The following is a 19,347-nucleotide window of genomic DNA, read 5'->3' on the forward strand; positions in this document are numbered from 1 at the left end:
GAATAAAGAACTGGTTCAGTTACCCAGCATTATTTTGCCAATTAACACAATACTATCAATTAAACAATTGATAAAAAACCTATCTGTCAAATAAATAAACAACTGAAAAATTGAGTCTGATGATTACGAAAACTCAATTTGAATTTATATCAAAAGATATTTTATACGAAGGCATATTCAGGGAAGAAAGAAGATTGAATAACCCATGATGAAAAATAATTTATTTTTTTAATTTAATTAAGAAAGAGTAGTAAATATTTTTCTTGTAGATAGTATTCTATTAAAAATTCGTATGCCAACTTTGTGAAGTATACTTTCCAATACTGAAAATTTATCAGACTGATTTTTTTTTTTTATAATTAGTATATCTGCACATACATAACTTTGAAGTATACAGTTTTTGTTTTTAATAGTGCATTTTAAAAATTTAAGTAGCTCAAAATAATTAATACGAATATGTTATTGAAGTACGTCTTTGAAAAGTATAATAAATGTATAAAGATTTATATCTATATTTATAGTAAGAATAAATATAAAATAAAAAAAGTATTATCAAAGTAAACCCTCATTCTTAAATTCACCTTTGTTTACGATAATTATTACAATAAGATTTAAATTTTTGTTTGGTACAAAATTTATATCAGCTACATTTTACTGAACCAAAGAAGAACTTAGAGGAGCGGATATATTGGGACACATAATTGATGAAACCAATTTATAATCTCTCCTAAAATATCAATTTTGATCACCTGACCGTTACTTAATCACAGTTGATAATAAATTGTATCTAAGTACAAATGTTGCCATAATTAATCACAATTATATTATTGAATGGGGGTAGTATACATAATTTCAAAATTATGCAGTGATAATACTCAATTATCTTTTATTAAATTTAATTTTGATCTGAAAAATTGTAATTACGATTTTTAGTAAAAACAATTAAAATTATCCATTAATTATATGTTAATTATACGAATGTATGTGTTTCACAAATATATGAGAAATTAAAACAAATATTTTTCTTTATTTCATAATTTCATACATATTTTCAATATAATTTAATCTCTGCATATTTAAAAAACTATCATACAGCATAGTAAACATTTATAAAAGCAAAGTTTATGAAAAAGTCCTACGCCATGTTGATTTTAATTATAGCTTTAACGTAAAGTTAAGGAAATTCGATATCATACATTATTGCTAACATTTTCTGTATAAAACAGTGATAATCTTCGATAAAATTATACAGAATTTGAAACTATGGAACATGATATGATAGCATTGTTTAATTTAGTTGTGTTAATGTTTATAAAAATTCATTAGAATTTTAAAGTACTGTAAAGTTTAAAATTTTCATTAAAATCATTATTATATAAACACACATATTATCATACAAAGTTATTAGTTGTTGTTGTTTTAAGTTGTTCTACAAACTTTTTCTGAAGTTAAACTTTATAAATAATAAGGTATCAAAAGACAAAGAAAGGCATGAAAGCTCTTTTAATTCCTTATTTTTATTATACAATTTTAGTCTAAAATATATTAAAAAAAAAGTGAAAAATTACATCATGAAACATGTTTATATTGTATAAATTTAATACGTTTTTGAGTAAATTGAGTAATAATTTAATAATTATTTTACGAATGTACAATTTTCATTAATATTAAATTGTGTTAGTGATTATAAGGTTTCAAAATATAAGAAACTACCAATCTACAAATATCATAATCATAAACATTATTTTGTTATTACATTTTATAAATAATTTAAACATTAAACAATTGATTAAAATATAATTATTACTACTGTATTGACAACTTATTATATCGATATGAGATACATAATTTTCACTAAGTAAATATTCCAGTCAATTAGACTAGAAATCAATCTCCAAATTTTCTGTTTTTTGAATTATTTAAATTTACGATTTAAAACATATACATATGACATGGTCGTATCTTGAAAAATTTATAGGTGGGGTTATTTTGGATAATAAATCTGATGGGAATCTTCTTTACCGCATGGCTTTATCTCCTTCTCTCCCCAAAAATATTAATTAACTTATAGGGACAAAGATAACTTCTATAGGACTGAATCTTCCATAACCCGCATGTAAACTATGCTTATGATATATAATAAGTTATAATTTCCAAACGTAGCATCACCTATTTTATGTTTGAACAAACAGAACTTAATTATCATTGAAACACGAGGTGAAAATTACAGAACGTAACAAGAATAGTAATTTAATGATTTTGACTAAATTAAAATTAAGAAAAAAAATACACTAGAAGCTTTGAATATTCATATGATTAGATTAACTTGATACCTGATATTTATAAAAGTAAAAAGTAGTCTATTTTCTCAATAAAAGAAATGAAAATTATACAATAATTTTATTTAGAAACACCAACAAATATATTAGTTCACTTAAAATTGTTATAATTACAAGACTGATTCAAGTATTCATCCATTCATGCTCTTATTATGCCTATTTATTTTATCTTATAATTTTTTAGAATTTTCATTTTAATAATATGTGTTAAATTTCTAATACTTCAAATGTTTTTTTTTTTAATAAACACGATTGATCGTTTAATTTTCCTAAATTATATTCCTATATATTATAAAATTACATTCAATTACACTTTATTTTTATCTTAATGAGCACGTAGGTTTTCATGTTTTAAATTAAAAATGTTGTATTACATATTTATAAAAAACAGAATATGCCATAAATAATGGCAGAAATACTTAAAACAGAATAATGTTGACGGCAGTGATGTTAAAATAATTAATACTACAGAACAAAAAAAAAGACGTACTTATTATTTATATGTAATGTTGGCTAAAGTATCTCATATGTATTACACAATACATTTTATATTACACTATAAACTATCTCGTTAAAACGAAAATCCGTCCTTTGTCATGAACTTTTTTTGATCCTTCCAAAAAAAGATGACGTATTACAGAAATATTCTATAAAATGAAAATATGTCGTAATAAAACTCATGTAATATATAATTTTTTTTTTTTTAAATCAATAATAAAAATAGCCAAAAACTTATTGAAAATATACAATAATAGAAACATTTTACCTAAACATCTTTTTTAACAATCGCAAATATTTATTGTTGTACACGTTACTATAACATAATATAATACGATAAGTAAAAAATATTATTTATGAGGTTAAATTGTAGTACATGAATCTTATCGAAATTCATTTCACGATAGGTGTTACAATTTTCAAGTATACTTTTCCGGATAAAAATATAATAATTGATGACCGAGTTCTTATGTCATAAGCTTAATGATACAAATACAACAGTAAACATTTTCAAGTTGACATGGGCCATTTCAAAGTAATAAGATTAGGTATTGTAACAATATCAATATTTAAAATAGTTAAACATTTTGATACTTAATGATGTTAAGCTGAATATTTATTTTTCACAAGGTATTGACAACAAAATTAAGGAAAAAAAATTTGTATTATAGAAATTATTTATTATAAATTTAAAAAAAAATTAGAATAAAATGATATAAACTTCATCAAAGAAAAAATGTTTAAATTAATTTCAATTTTAAGTTTTAATTATAAATCCTATCAAAATAATTTTTCATAACAAGATATGGAAGTAAAACTTCAACATTTCATTACTAGTCTTCATTTTGAATTTTTTTATTATTTTTTATTCTTTATTAAAAGATAAGTTTTAAATAATATTTAAATTTGTATTTTATGTGAAAATAAATTCATGTTATGAGAATTGCAAGTATTCAATAATTTATAATTTATTATTCTAAGTGAAATTTGACTAAACTATTTTTTAAATTAAATTCATTATTTTTAACTTGAAATTATTCAGGATTGATACCCAAAAACAAAAGGATAGAGATTATTTTTCAAGAATAATTAAAAAAATAGTTATTGTAATTATATGTAAATAAATTGGAGTATATTCTTTAGGGAAAAATTTTAATCATAACAGTTATACGTTGAATCTCTATTCGTTTTAAATGCGATAAATTATTATTCAACTAGTAAATGACATGTTTAGTCCCCTTGAGAAATTATTCTTGTGTTAAATATTAACCTAACTTTGGTCATATCTTAAGGAAAGTATTTGAGAGTAGTTTTTACTATATACAGCACCCATTGAATGAGTTCTTTGTTTAGACTTATGTATTACTGACGACAGAAATAAAAAAATATAATTAAATTTTGAATTAAAGAGAAGATATAATTGTAAAAATATTTAATTATTTTTTATTTGAAAGTGTAGATTAATTTTGATATTATTCAAGTAACAATTATTGATATTTTAAAAACCACAGTAAAACAATATTGACTTAATTAAATGATTTTCATCGAATCGTCGTTGTTTTTTACAAAAATGTTTCTTAATCATTTGTTTTTAAACACAACTCTTATATTTATTAATATCAACGCATAAAAGAGTAATTTCAAAATTAATACTTAAAAAAAAATCTTGTTGTATAGATTCTGTTTATATATAATTTTTTAATTCACGTTATGTAGTTCTAAATTAATGGATTTTTTTGTCATCGTTTAAACTAATTTTTTCTTACATTAATGAATATCGAACAAAAAATTATGGTATGGATGCAATGTTATTATATACACCTCTAGATGTGTTCATCTAGAATATCATAACCAATCCACAAAATGAAGGAGTTTATTTTTAATTTTATAGTTGTTACTGAAGATGTTGTTTTAGATAAGTAGTTTATTTTATTATTTTATATATTTTTGTTGATGTAAATATTGACAATTTGGAATGATAATAAATTTATTTTAATTAATAAAATTTATCTCTTAAAAATGTGCAATTTTTTTTTGTTGCACATTAACATTCTTGATTTTATTTTATCAAGTAGCATCATTTAAAAAACAGTTCTTTCTTAGAAATCCATACGATAGAATTAGTAAAGCCAATCTCACTTACGATTAGAGCCTAATTAGTTTTCTCATCTATTAACACTCGAAACACTAAAATTAAATGAAAACCAAAAAAGTTGAACTTAATCGAATTTAACTTAAAAAAGTATGGTATTATTCAAAGCAATAAGTCATGGAATTGAATCATATTTTAACATTAAAAATTAGATTTTTTTTTAGTAATATAACGTTTTTTTTGAATAGCGAATAATAGTTATCAACATTTTAATTGAACAAAAAAAAACAATAAAATGCTTTTCTTAATTCTCAATAATAGAAATCAGAGCAAAATATTTCATATAATTTTTAATTTTGGAAAAATAAACAATTAAATATTATGGTCAATATCATTATGATAATTGTGGAGTTATAACCTAGTCATATGACATAATAAATGGTGTTTTAATAATTCATCATCACCTTAGCCTCTAACCTAACTATTTGTGGTCGATTCTGTCTTAACGATTTGACGGCATTTTGCGCAACCTGACGCAACCTCATTACGTCTGAGTAATGAGGTTAATATATATTAACCCACAGTATAGGGACGAGAGTATGTCATCATTAAAGTTTCATTATGGTCACCCATCCGGGAACCAACAAACAAACAGGTCAGCTGAACATCAGGATTAAGGCAGCAACTGAATGATCCACTGCGCCATACCACACTCCTTAATATTTAATAATTAAAAATTACAAATTTTAATTATAGAACACCAATAATATCCATACACAATATCTTTTATTAAACTCAAATTTTCGAGACTTACGAAATGTGACAGCTAAAGCGCTTTTGCTACATTTATTTACAAACCCTCTGCCTGTTAGATCTAAAACAAATTTTTCCTATACTAAACATTTTGTGTATTAAAGTGTAAGCTAGTGCTTTATAAAAAATAAATGGGACAACTGACACACTTAATAAGTGTTATAACATACTTTCTAGTAATAATCATTCAATAATACGACATACATAACAATCTAAGAGGTATGTTTAGCTATGAAAATATCATCTAACTCTCATTATTTTTAATAATAAAGAACTATATTATTACTTACCACTTACTGTGTACTCTTACTACTACTATACCTATTATACTTATATTATTTCTAATAGATAATTATTGAATAATTTTTGTTCAATTATAAAATTTTACAAATTATACAGTACCGTATTAGGGAATTGTGCCGCCTGAAATACTAGATTCTTTGCTCATCAAAAGTTCTTTACTATTTTTTATGCAAGGCTATTTTTTTCTACAAACAAAATAAAAGTCTTCAACTCTATTGTTTATATTGCTTTCTATTTTAGTGCCACCCTTAAAAACATGCCGTCCAAGGTAATCTCACCCACCTTCCCCATAATGAAGCTATGAAATTACACATTTATATGAATTTATAATTGTACATTATATATATTATTTTGATACAATTAGTTTAAAGATAATTTGCGATAAAGTTTTTCTTATTTTTTCAAACTATTCATATAAAACATAAATCCAAGGATAGGCATAAAAGAGTTAATAAGTTTAAGTTACATTTTTTAGCTTAATAGAGATATTTAATTTCTCTTTTAATTAAAGTTAATGAGATATCATCAACATAACTTTTTACTTAATTAAAAAATAATGATAATAGCGGATTAACTTTAACTGTCACCTCTTTAACTCATTTTAAATTAAATTTAATTTAATTTTAGCGAAATAAAAAAAATCCCGACCTTGCAAAATATCTACAACTAAATTTACTCTTAGAAAGCTGTATTGATAGGCTCAAAAATAAATAAATATATATAAAAAAGTATAAAATATACAGAAGAGTGTAAAAATCTTACATAAAATTTTAATTAAATAAATAAAAAATTGAGTTTATCAAAGTTTTGTTCAAGTAATATTGTTAAAAATAATAATAATTTGGACTAATGTACAACACAGATTTGATAGTAATGCTCGAAAAAACTTATAATAATTTGATAAATAGCAATATTACTGATATCACATAATATAGAAAAAAAAAGAAAAATATCAAATTGTAAAAAAGGCGATTATGGTACAGTGTCGATTCTAATATCTAGGAATGTTTACAAATGTTTAGGATTAATATTTCCATCAATGTTATTGCTTTTTATAAAATCATAAAAAACGTCAGTTTTCATTAAATATTTGAAGATCTATATAAAGCTTTATAATAAAACACAGTTAATTTGATAAATCAAGAAACCCGATTCAAAAATCACATTTCACATGAATTTTTCAATACGAAAATTATTTTTTTGTAAAAGGTATTTCGTTTCACGATGCTAAAATAATAAGAGCCAACCAAGTAAATAAAATATTGCGATCAGGTATGCGATAAATTATAAAATAGAATTTGTAAAATTTAATTGTGAAATACAAAAAAAAAGTTATTCCTAAAAGAGAAAAATCTCTAATCAATATGACATTGACATAGTCCTATAAAATTTAAATGACACCAATTGAAGTAAACGTATTTATCCAGACCAGATACATTTTCGTCGTTAAAAATTAATGAAACAACAAAAGAAGTTTAAGAACTTGAAATTTTTTTTCGCATTTAAAACAATTATTTTAAAGAATGTTTGAAAATTTATTGAAAATACGTATTAAAATATTAATAAAAATATAAATCCAAAATATATTTTTAAATACTTGAAAAATCATTCAAATACTTTGTGAATATTTAAAAAAAAAGTCAATTTAATATGAAATAACTAAATGTTTTATACTCTTTAGATGTATAAATAATTTATTTAATTAAAAATAAAATAATATAAAACTAAACTAAACCTAGAGTATAATATTAAAAAAACTATAAATGAAAATTAGGTTCGGTAGTGTACGATCATCAAGACAATGATTAAAAATTTAATAAAAATCACAAGAACAAAAAACTATAAAAAAATAAAAGGCGAAATTAACACATAAATAAATCACAATGTAAAATTAGTAAAAAATTTATAAAGTAAAATGGACTAGTTACAAAAGTATAAAAATAAGTATATGGTTATGGTGTAGTTCTTTTTTTGGATATTTTAGAATAATTAAACATTAATTGAGGTCTGAGTATTCTAATTACTGCATTTTTTTAGACATTAAGGGTTTTATTGAATGATTGATATGTTTTCTTTTGAAATTATTTATTACGATATAAATACAAAAAATTGTTATTCTAATGAAATTTTGATCTTTTACTCATAAAATTACTTTTAATTGTATTTAAATAAGTTCCTGGTCACATATCCATTTAAGCAATAGCATTTTAAAAATCCCCGTAAAATTTATTTTTTAATGATGTTAATTCCAAATTTTTAAATGGTATCAAAAAAAAGTTATAGTAAAAACTTTAACTTTTAGCTTAGATGCGAAGATGAGAATAATTTAGTTTATATTACTATTCACCTAGTTATGGAATCCACATCATTATGAAACTGAAAAGAAAAGTTAGCGATTAGATAAATATTTTTTTATGAAACAATAGTTCTTTCATATCTAAAGTACAGTAAAATTTCCTTAATTCGAAATAGTAAATAAATTCAGTCATAAAATTCAATTACCCATGATAAATAATTAAAATACAGAATGTATGTATTAGATAATTTTAAATTTACCCAAATAAACGTTATAATACAACGACTTAAAAAGTTATATAAATTTAAAAAATAGATGAATGAATTCCTTAAAAAATTAATAAAATCATTTCATTTAAACATTTTGATCTACATAAAAGGTGGTAAAAAAAAAATAGTTCTTTCCCATTAAAATTATATAAAATTTAATTTTTTTAAACGGAAACATATGTTTAACAGGCTTAACGGGAAAATTATTTAACTAAGAAAAGATAGTAGTTGTCATTTACAGTTTTATCTTTTTTGTTGATGAAATTTGTTTTTTCAGTTTCTATGATAATTTGTATAGTGTCGGTTTGATTTTTAATTTGTACGTAATTGATAAATAATTTTATTGAATTATTTAATTTTAAAATTTACGGGTTTTTGAGTATTGTATTTATTATCTTTATTTAATTAATTAGTTTCATGTTCATTAGATTAGTTACATAAGGTTGGAATTCGCAAGGACAGGAACTATTATTTATTTGATTATTTTTCAATTTATTAATTTTTTCACTAATTCAGTTTTTCTATTTCAAATGATTTATTGTATTATTTCATTAATAACGGAAACTTGTGATTGTGTGCATTAGTTTTATAGTTCAATATTTACAATATTATTTGTCTTATTAATAATTGTTTTTGCTTCTTCCATAAGTATTTTTTTTGAAGTTTAATAATAATTTTTCGTTGGATATTTTTACTTAAATTGCTACAGGTGAATCTCTTAAATGTGTATACTAATAATTACAATTTTTTTATATACCTAATACTCTAAATTTAATTTTATATTGCTTTATATGTTAATAAATTATTTATTTATAAACAAAATAATTTTTTTAACTATAAATAAAAATTATATAAATATTCTTCACAATTTTCATAATACATATAATTATTATGAAACACAGAATTTCATTGCAATTTAGAGCAGGACAGTTAGATATATTAAAGTGAATGCCTTAGTAGTTTATAAAATAAAGTATTATGATTATACAATTCAAATATATTTTATATGAAAATATTACAAAATTAAATTTAACATATAAATATAATAGATGTATTAATAATTAAATTTTAACAATTAAATAATATAATTGATATATTGGCATTCTAAAAATAACTTTTCCCTAAATACTGTTAAATAATACGGAATTATATTTGCATGAGCAATAATAAATAACCTATAACAATTTTTTTTTTAATTTTTGTTTGAATGACAATAAACTTGTAAGTTTATAATCAACGGCATTAAAATAATTTAAATATGAAATATAAATAAAAAATGTGTTCAGAATTCGTATACATATTTTTTCAAAAAACAGAATACCATAGAAATACAAAAACAATATTAAAATACTTTTATTAGAAAACTTTCATTCGAATATTGTACAAGAGTGAGAATAATGGTTACTCTCTTTTTTTGAAACTAATTTAACAGTAAGCTTTTGTATTACTTCTGATGCCTAGGGAGGTTCATTATTTTGTTGAAACGTTAGAAACCCATCTAAAAGAATAAACGTACTTCGCTTGACAGCGGAATTTCAAATTGTGTAACAAAATAATCTTTTTATATTTTTGTAGTTATTATTATTATCATTTCAGATAATGAATAAGTATTGTAGTATTAAATTAGTCTAGACTCAAGACAATTGAAAGTTGAGCCAAAACTTGAGTAAAAAATGTAATGTTATATTGAAATAAATCAAATCGATACTGATGAAATTACCATTATAAGAAATATATTTGACTGCGTTATCTAATGAAATATGTACGTATTTCCTAATTATTCTTTGAACTATATACATATAAGTGAATACTGTTCATATTTCGAAATTTTAATGTATTTTAACAGTTTATTTTAAAAAAAACTGTTAATTTTAACATTTTTCCCTTTATTAACATTATAAAACCTACATTTATGCCAAATTTAATATTTCTATAGGAAAATGTCTTATAATTTTAATGATTAATCAGTCAGTCAGTAACAAAAATTAGAACTTTAAGATTATACCATTTTGATATGACCCAAAATGAAGGAGTAAATTTTTAACAAAGACCTAGACTACTAAAGCCTAATTTATATTTTATAAGTCTATTATAAGAAGAAACAGAAATACAGGGTTTAAAAACCAGGTGAATTGGTTTGAGTAAAGATACGAGCACTAGCATTGCAAAAATTTGCCCCGGTACTGTCATGCGTAGTAAAAATTTTCTGGATTAAACCTGTTTTTTAACTTAAACCCGTTACGGAAGTTTCTATTGGTGAGATTGATTAGAAAAATTCCAGATTAAGATATATTTTAAATTTTATTTTCTATGTCTTACATTATTAAAGAAAAAAAAGCTTAAGTAATAGCTGTTTTAATTGAGACTGAGTAAGTATTTTTGCGTATAAAATATAGATAAGTGAAGTTTTTAATATTCGTATAAGATAAATTTCGTTGAAATATATTAAAATCAATTAAAATAATGAAAACTTTACTAAAGTACTCAAGTTAAGTAAATTTTTTTTTAAAGTTACTTTAACTTATTACAGATTAATATAAAATTTATTCCAAGAGCATAATTAAAAATTTGAGATAGTTTTATAATATTAATACTTATTTAAAGATGTTTGGTAACAATACTTCATAAATATTTTTGCTCCTAAACTTAATCTATCTACTTTTACCGGACTTCCCCTAAGGGAGACACGGGATTTAATCTATTGGCATTCATTATTGTGAGTTGACAGCTGACTTATGGTGAAACCCTGAGTGTCACCAATATATTTACTTTACTAAAAAACAGCATTGATTGAATATTATGGCCAACGTAACGTAGCCAAAGGTCCTTAGCTTGCATGTCCCTAAAATAGTTATTTGCCCTTCTTAATTTTTCATGAATTTTCCGCTTAACTAAAACTAAAACTTATAATAAATAAATAAAATTATTTATTTTTACTAATATTTAAAATATTCACAAACTACATATGAAATATGAATGTAGTTTAATTGTGAACTATAATCAACCGCCAATAATATTATTCTAGTTAACTCAAACAAATTTATTTAACAGCCACTTTGGTATTCAATTACATCAAAATAAAACTAAATAATTGCTCTAGGCGAAATCATATAAATCAATACTGTTAATCTGTTATCTTAAAAATTATATCAATGAAAAGATTGACTGACTTTTAAAATTAGATAAAATTATTATGTTAGTCTACTGTTCTTTGATAGAGCAAAATATATTTTATTGTAAACAAATTGAAAAAATAAAAGAATTTATAAATCTTATAGTTGCAGTGTACTATATCAGAATATTTCATGGTAAAATTAGTAATTTACCTACGAGGAGTCGTTAGCATTAATTGTCTTCAATATCGTTTATAAAAAATAACATAATAGTATATAAAATTCTGAAAAAAGAAATTTGAAGTGAAAATGTAAAAATTTAAAAGTAAGCCGTGTAATGTAATATTTTTAAATTATTTATGTGAATAAAATGATAATATTGCACATATTTATAAGTAAATTTAATATTCATATATCTTAAGGAAATTCTGACTACCCTTCATAACATTATCTTGTCTAAATAATTCATCTTTCTAAATACAATCTTTGATAATGGAACATCATATGTACTAAATGAAATTAGGGCTTATTACATTTACTTCACTGAAGGAATTTCAAAGAAATGAAATTAAATTTACAATACGAATAACTTTTTTAAAAATATACAACTATAATATAGACATCAAACTTTACTTCTTTCTAGTATAATACATTTTGTGCATAGGTACAAAAAGCCTCATATAATATTAACACTATCAAACATTTTGATTTCAGTTGATTCTCTAGCAAAAAAATCAATCATTTGTTCTACTGGAAAATAATAATCTTTCGAAGGAATGTGATTTATATAGATTTTTGCTGAAAATAATTTTTAGATATTTGGAAAACTAAATCTGGTACATTAATAAACAATTTGTTTGCCTTGAGCATATTTTATTGGTTGTTAAAAACAGGAATTGCACTACGAGCAAAATATACATTCACAGAATAATGTACATTTATTTTTAGAGTCATAATAACACAGTTTTTTGCAAGTACCCTTAAATGGTCAATTTTTTTGACTGACATTAAACTAGATTCTGTTGTTATATGATACATTACAAACATCCTAAAAATCAAAATACAAAATATTAAATCATTAGATATGAAAAAGCCAGAAAACTAGTAGTGAATTAAAAAGACATTATTTTCATTGATACAACTTTAGAATTACGATTACCAATTCTATAAAACATAAATTTATAAGGAACCAAAGTCAGTTAAATGAATTCTTAATTACTATTATAATGTTTAGTCATTATAAATTTTATAAAATTAACAATAAACTTTACTTTTATTAAAATCCAAGTCATCCTTAAAGTTTTAAAAAATATAATTTTGGACTCATAAATGAACTTTAAATAATTTACGATAGTTATTGTTTTCAGTTTTTACATTTCAGTATTTATCAAGTTTTTTATTAAATTTTGCAAGCAATACCTATGAATTACTTAGAAAAAACGATTAAATACGATACAATTCAATTAATCTTCAAAATATTTAAAAACTTACTATTATTATTATTGTTTGTACAAGTCATAATCTGCATATTTTTGTATTTTTATTTATTATTTATTTTATTTTATTTTATTTTATTTATTATTTTATATTGACTGGCGACCTGCTTTAGTGGGAATAAGATCAGTGCATGTTTCACCATAGTGAACGCATTATCATGTTCAATGCATCAAACAAAATAAATCAAATCAAACAAAAGTAAACGTTCAATTTATGAAATTAATAATCCCGCTTTACTTTATCTATCCTTAATAGTATAATATATATATATTTTATAAAACTTTACGAATGCACAATTTTAAATGGGATCTCTCAATAAAAATTAATAAGTTAAGAAAAAATTAATAACAAATTCTTATTTTATTTTATAAGAACATTTATTCTTTACTAATATTATGTAGTTTTATAGTTAAAAGCTACCTTAATAAGGAATAAAGTAGAAGTATGAATAGTAGTAGGACAACATGAAATAAGTTTATTTTAAATAAGACTATTAAAGCAAAAGTGAATTGACCTTATAAGATCTGTAAACAGTTCCTTTTCATCAATTTAAAAGTTAATTGATTTTCCAAAATAACTTGAAAACAAATTAATCAGATGAATATAATGTTAAGATGATAAACAAATCAACGCGAGAATAGAAAATCAGAGTAAGCTCTGAATACAATCGTAATAGAAATGTGCAATCCGTAAAATGTCAGAGGAAGTACTTTTCAGAGTTAAGAAGATAAGAAGATTTGAAATACTTCATTACATCTACTTTAATAAGAATGACATGGCTGGACTTGGATCATGATTTGTTATTAAGAAAAAATAATTTTTCTTTTATTACTCAAGTATTCATTCATAATTTCATTTCTGTTAAGACCTAACTATATACATTTACTCTCTTTCCTTTATAAATTAATTCTGATATTAAATCTTCATTTAAAAATATTTTTTCTGTATTTACAAATACATTAATTATACATATCTTATCACTGTATCGTATCCCGGGTTTTCTAGGGTCTAGTTTAAAAAAACAATTTAGTCATTTTTAATATAATTTTTTTTGTTTTTAGCTAAAATATGGCACAGCTTGGCAATGTTGGCGTCGTCTCGATCGTCGCGACGTGGTTAAGACTTAACTCTTATAGTTCTTCTAGATACGTCACTGTCTAACATATTTGCTTCAAATGAGATAAACCACATTCATAAATTCATAAAAAAAAAGAGGAGGTATTTTTCTATTTCTAGTAAACGTTATTATAAAAAACCCAGTGAATATGTACAACTAATATACGTTTTTACTGAAAATCTTCGTTACATTTTAATTAAATATGCTAATTTTTATTTATTGAATTCGATGGATCATTTATATTATTATAAGCTTCATTTCATTTTCCCCAATAATATTCCATTTTACAGGCATTTACAATTGTGTATAATAATTAATAACATATGTTGTGTGTTTGATTGAATATTTAAGAAATTATACTACATTAAAATAAAAAATAACAAATACCTAAAAATATAAGCGTTATATAAAAAAACCAATCGAATTTTTATAAATAGAAATGAACAAAGTCAAAGCTAAAATAATATATAATAAATAGAACACTTTTTGAATTTTGTACAATTTTAAATAACAAATAACACGAGATATATAAACGTAGACACTTTTTATATTTATTTCTTTTACTCAACAGTTTACAGAGTATCATTGGTCATGGAATAGAACAATGCTTTCACATACATTCAACTGAATATTAGATCAATTATTGTTGATCTATAAAAAAATATCTGCACAAAACAGGTACTTCGAGACAGAAATTTAATTCTATAAACAATTATATTTCAATAGCGTAACATGAAATACATCTTTCAGTCTAACATTTTAACATTTATAATACCATAGTAGTTATACCATTTATTGACTTAACGATTGACTTTAAAATGATTCAGTTATTAAATTTAATATTGAATTTAAAATATATAAAGTATGTAATTTTCCAAAAAAAAAAATGTTTAACTTTAATGGCGTATTAAAAAATTTTGTAAAAGATGAGTCCAAATAGTTTTTAGAACATCGATTAGAGGAAAGCTTCACTTCTTCATTGCTCACCGTTACCATTATTTTATTTACATGGGGGAGTCCGAACTTCATGAATTTCCTTCCCCTATAAATAATCCACTGAACATCTTAGTTTTATTCTAAGAGTACAATACATAGAGTAATACTCGTCACAATACAACTTATTTCAAATAAACGAGAATAAAAATTCACTGATTTATGGCTAAAAAATGTTTAAGTTAAATTGTAAGCTAAATTGTAAGAAATTGAAAGAAAAAATTGAAGTAGCATAATCACATTAGTTGAGGAATTTTATTAAATAATAATTGTTATAAGTTAAGATTGAAAGAATAACTTGATCCATATTAGTATTATTGGGTAATCTTTTTAGCTGCATACGGCTAAGACATCTTAAAAATTAACATTTTATGATAACGAGGCTCGGGGGTATTGAATACAAATTTGCTGCATTTGCAAAGTTTTAATAAGTAATTTGCATATATCACATGACCACCTTCATACTGTTATTGTTTTCGTGAGCTCATTATAAGCTACAATTTTATAGTTACACATAGTAATAGAATTTATATAAATTCTATTTCTTGTATAAAATATTCAATTTTTTTCCGATAAAAATAATATATAATTTCAATATAAAGAAAATGATTATATTCAATAAATTAAGGGAGTTGCCTGTTTCAGTTTTTAATCAAAATATATATATATATTCCATCTATCAGAAATATACTTAGTTTAATCCACAGTTTTAATCCGGCTTTATAACTGACAAAAGTACATTAACAACTCTACTCATCAATAATGTATTAATATAATTCAGTTCACTCTTTCTGTTCTAAAATAACAAATTAATGATTAAGATAAAGAAATTCTGAAATTGGTTTATATTTTAATTTAATAAAAATAACATTACTTCTAGTTTACTTGAATTCTTACAATATATTTGTCATATAATCATAAAAAAAAAAAAAAATTATGCTGAGGTAGAATTTTGCACAAGAATGCATTTGTATGTCCTTTTTTATTTTTGCTAAAAGTAAAGTAAATTTCAAACTTTAATGATACAAAAAGCACTGAATTTTTATATCTATATATTTTAAACACAATTTTTAGGCGATTAAGTTAGGTTGATTGTCATGAAATAGGTTTCTCGTTTTTTTACCTCTGAAAAATTTTTGTAAACTCGAAATTATAGAACCTATTATAAAAACTGACAAAAATTAACAAATACATACACTGCATTGTGAAACAAGTCTAAAAAAGATCAAATAACAGTTTTATTTTTTATAATTTACGTTGAACTAAAAAATATACTGCAAAACTTAAGTATTAATCTTTCATAAATTCAACTGACTTTATAATTTTATAATTCTTTGTTACTCTTGAAAATATGTCCAGTCGAACACATTGCAAGCACAACATGACACAACGTTTTTCTTTGCTGTAGCTGATTGTTTAAAGGGGAATTTATCCTACTTATTTCCCCTCAGTTATGTGTATGATTATTGATACAACTTATCTAAAATAAAAATAAAAGAAAAGTGACAATAGCATTGTTTTTTTTTATTCAACACGACGGTAAAAGATAAAAGAAGGAGATAATTGTAAAACAGTAGTGGTTAGACAAGAACATAACACATAACTTATATCGGACATTTCTATCTAAGGAATAATAAATAAAAAGGTGGTTATAGTCAGTGAGGGTATATAAATAATAACTTTCGTTACGTTGTTTTGTTTTCACTAGAAAGATACAATTTATCATTAATAAGTAAAACGTAACTGCAATCGTGTGGAACCATAATTTTAAAATCAATATTTTTTTTAAATTAATAAACTGACGGATGAATCGAAAAATAAAATAATAATAATTAACTTTTCGCTTTTAGAGAAATTTATAGCAAACAATCTAATAATTAAATTAACTTTATTAGACAACTTAAAATTTTTTTTTAGTTTTCTCGATAGAGAGTTAAATTTTTTTCTATTGTAATGAAATATTATTAAAAATTATTTTTCTTTGTATGTTTTTCAATTCAAACAATTTAACTATTCTAAATTCGGGTGCGATTATTGCTAACTATACATCGTACTAACATCGTCCGACTAACTGCATCTTCAAATTGATTAAATAAACAGATAAAATAGATTTTGTGTAACACCATAAAATATCCTTAAACACTCTTATTCTAGTGAAATCTTGTAATTTTGACATATTTTTTTGCTTAATATTGTATTTTGCGATTACCATAATTAATAATGCTAAACAATTCCGACCTAAATTTAAGCCTTCCTCATATCATATTTATTTATTCTTATATTTAACGTCCTTTTTAAAAGCTATTCTTTGTATCAAAAAACTTACACAACAGAATCAAACCACGATACCTACTAAATATGAACAATTTCCTAATTTCAACAACTATATACCAGAATTATTAAGTTGAATGTTTGTATAATTTTCTACTTATTTAACAGATTAAGTTTATGTGTTTAACATCATTTTACATATCTCTCGAGTGTAATAATTCGTGTATCATTAGAACATCTAAAATATTAAATAAGTCCCAGTAAACTATTGTGCTATGAATATATTTTAACTGTAAAAGTTTGTGAAGAAAAATCTATCTTTGTACACTCGAAATTTTATGACGTTACGTTATTCTTAAAGAAAATGTTTACGTAGGGCAAGTTTGCCTCAATAGAGATAATTAATTTTTTATTTTAGTTGTATGTTGTTTCTAGTTAACTAACTACTGCCTCTACTTGAATTCACGGTACCTAAACAAAGTAATTTTAATTACAAAACTACAATAGAACAGTTTAAACTCAAACAATATGTGTTATAAACAAGAACATCAAGGAATAATTTTATTTTAACAACTCAAGTAAATAAAACATTCAAATTATTTATTTTTGTGTGTATTTTTATATATTGAATTAGTATATTAATTTGTTTTCGTTTAAAATGTAATTATTCTGATTCCAAAATAATATTAGACAAATGTAAATTTGTATTGTTTTAGAGATGATTTTTTTTTTTACAATAGCTATGTTACATACAAAAAAAAAATTTTTTTTTTAACTGTACATTATACTGTTTTTATTTAAAATATTCAGTTAAATTTGTGATTAAAAAAATAAATCACGCAAAGATAAAGTAATTAAATATACTTAAATATTAGTATACTTATAAGCATTCTAAGGTATATCTTAAAAAATATAAACATGGTGGTAATCTATTAAATAGTTTCTCAAACAAACGACTAAACAAAATGTCGATTTAATTATTAAATCAATAAATTAAAACTTATTCGTAGGAAAATATACAGCAAAATAAAATTGAAAAAAATAATTGACAAGGCAAATTGGTAATTATTGTCAGCGGTAAAGTGTTAATACTATCAAAAGTCCATTACTTTCAAACTCAAATATATTGATTAGCCAAGATTAATTATATTGAATGACATACCCAAAATGTTAAATTCTAATTTACCTAAACACGTGTAATTTATGCAAACTCGTATTCCTTCCATTATTAAATCTCCTGTGTTTTCTTATTTCGAAATTCGGTAAACAATGATGCAACAAGAAGTGATGTAATAAAAAATAATTTACCCCGAAAAAAAAAGTTTGAACTATGACTTAAATTCGTCCATAGGTGTTTCAAGGCTAGCAATAAATTTTCTTTTAAGCATTCAAGACACACTTCCTTAGTGACTGTTACTTAGCGATAAGTATATCATCTTAATAAATATAGAAAGAAGTAAAACTCGGGTGTCCGTTGTTTTTTTTTAAATAAACTTTCCATGGTATATTTTGATGGGTACGATAAAAGTCTGACCCGAACATTTTAAAACGTTATCGAAGAACGAAATCGCTAAAAATATTTTTTCCACAACTCTATTGCTTTTACAAAATAAAATAAAAAATGGAAGTATCAAAAGCAAAGAAATATTTTCCATTATTTTCATATCACTATTTTTTATATTGTTGTAATCTTTACTATCTATGTATACAAATAAGTAATACGTTTATCTTTATCCATTGGCTATT

General features: G+C 22.8%; 1 protein-coding gene across 5 annotated transcripts in view; it reads right to left on the reverse strand.

The window, feature by feature from the left end:
* Positions 1-19,347, reverse strand: part of LOC126900874 (probable G-protein coupled receptor 21) — a 61,583-nt gene that overhangs the window by 37,732 nt on the left and 4,504 nt on the right. The window contains exon 2 of one of the 5 annotated variants that reach the window (XM_050676875.1): positions 8,393-8,421. The exons of 3 other annotated variants lie outside the window; for them this stretch is intronic. The gene's annotated coding sequence lies outside the window, so the exon portion shown is untranslated. Of the gene's footprint in view, positions 1-8,338; positions 8,422-19,347 lie in introns of all 5 variants that reach the window. One more of the 5 variants, XM_050676877.1, reaches the window with a different exon arrangement.

This window comes from Daktulosphaira vitifoliae, unplaced genomic scaffold (assembly GCF_025091365.1).
Source record: "Daktulosphaira vitifoliae isolate Bord-2020 unplaced genomic scaffold, ASM2509136v1 Scaffold_3, whole genome shotgun sequence".
Lineage (NCBI taxonomy): Eukaryota > Metazoa > Arthropoda > Insecta > Hemiptera > Phylloxeridae > Daktulosphaira > Daktulosphaira vitifoliae.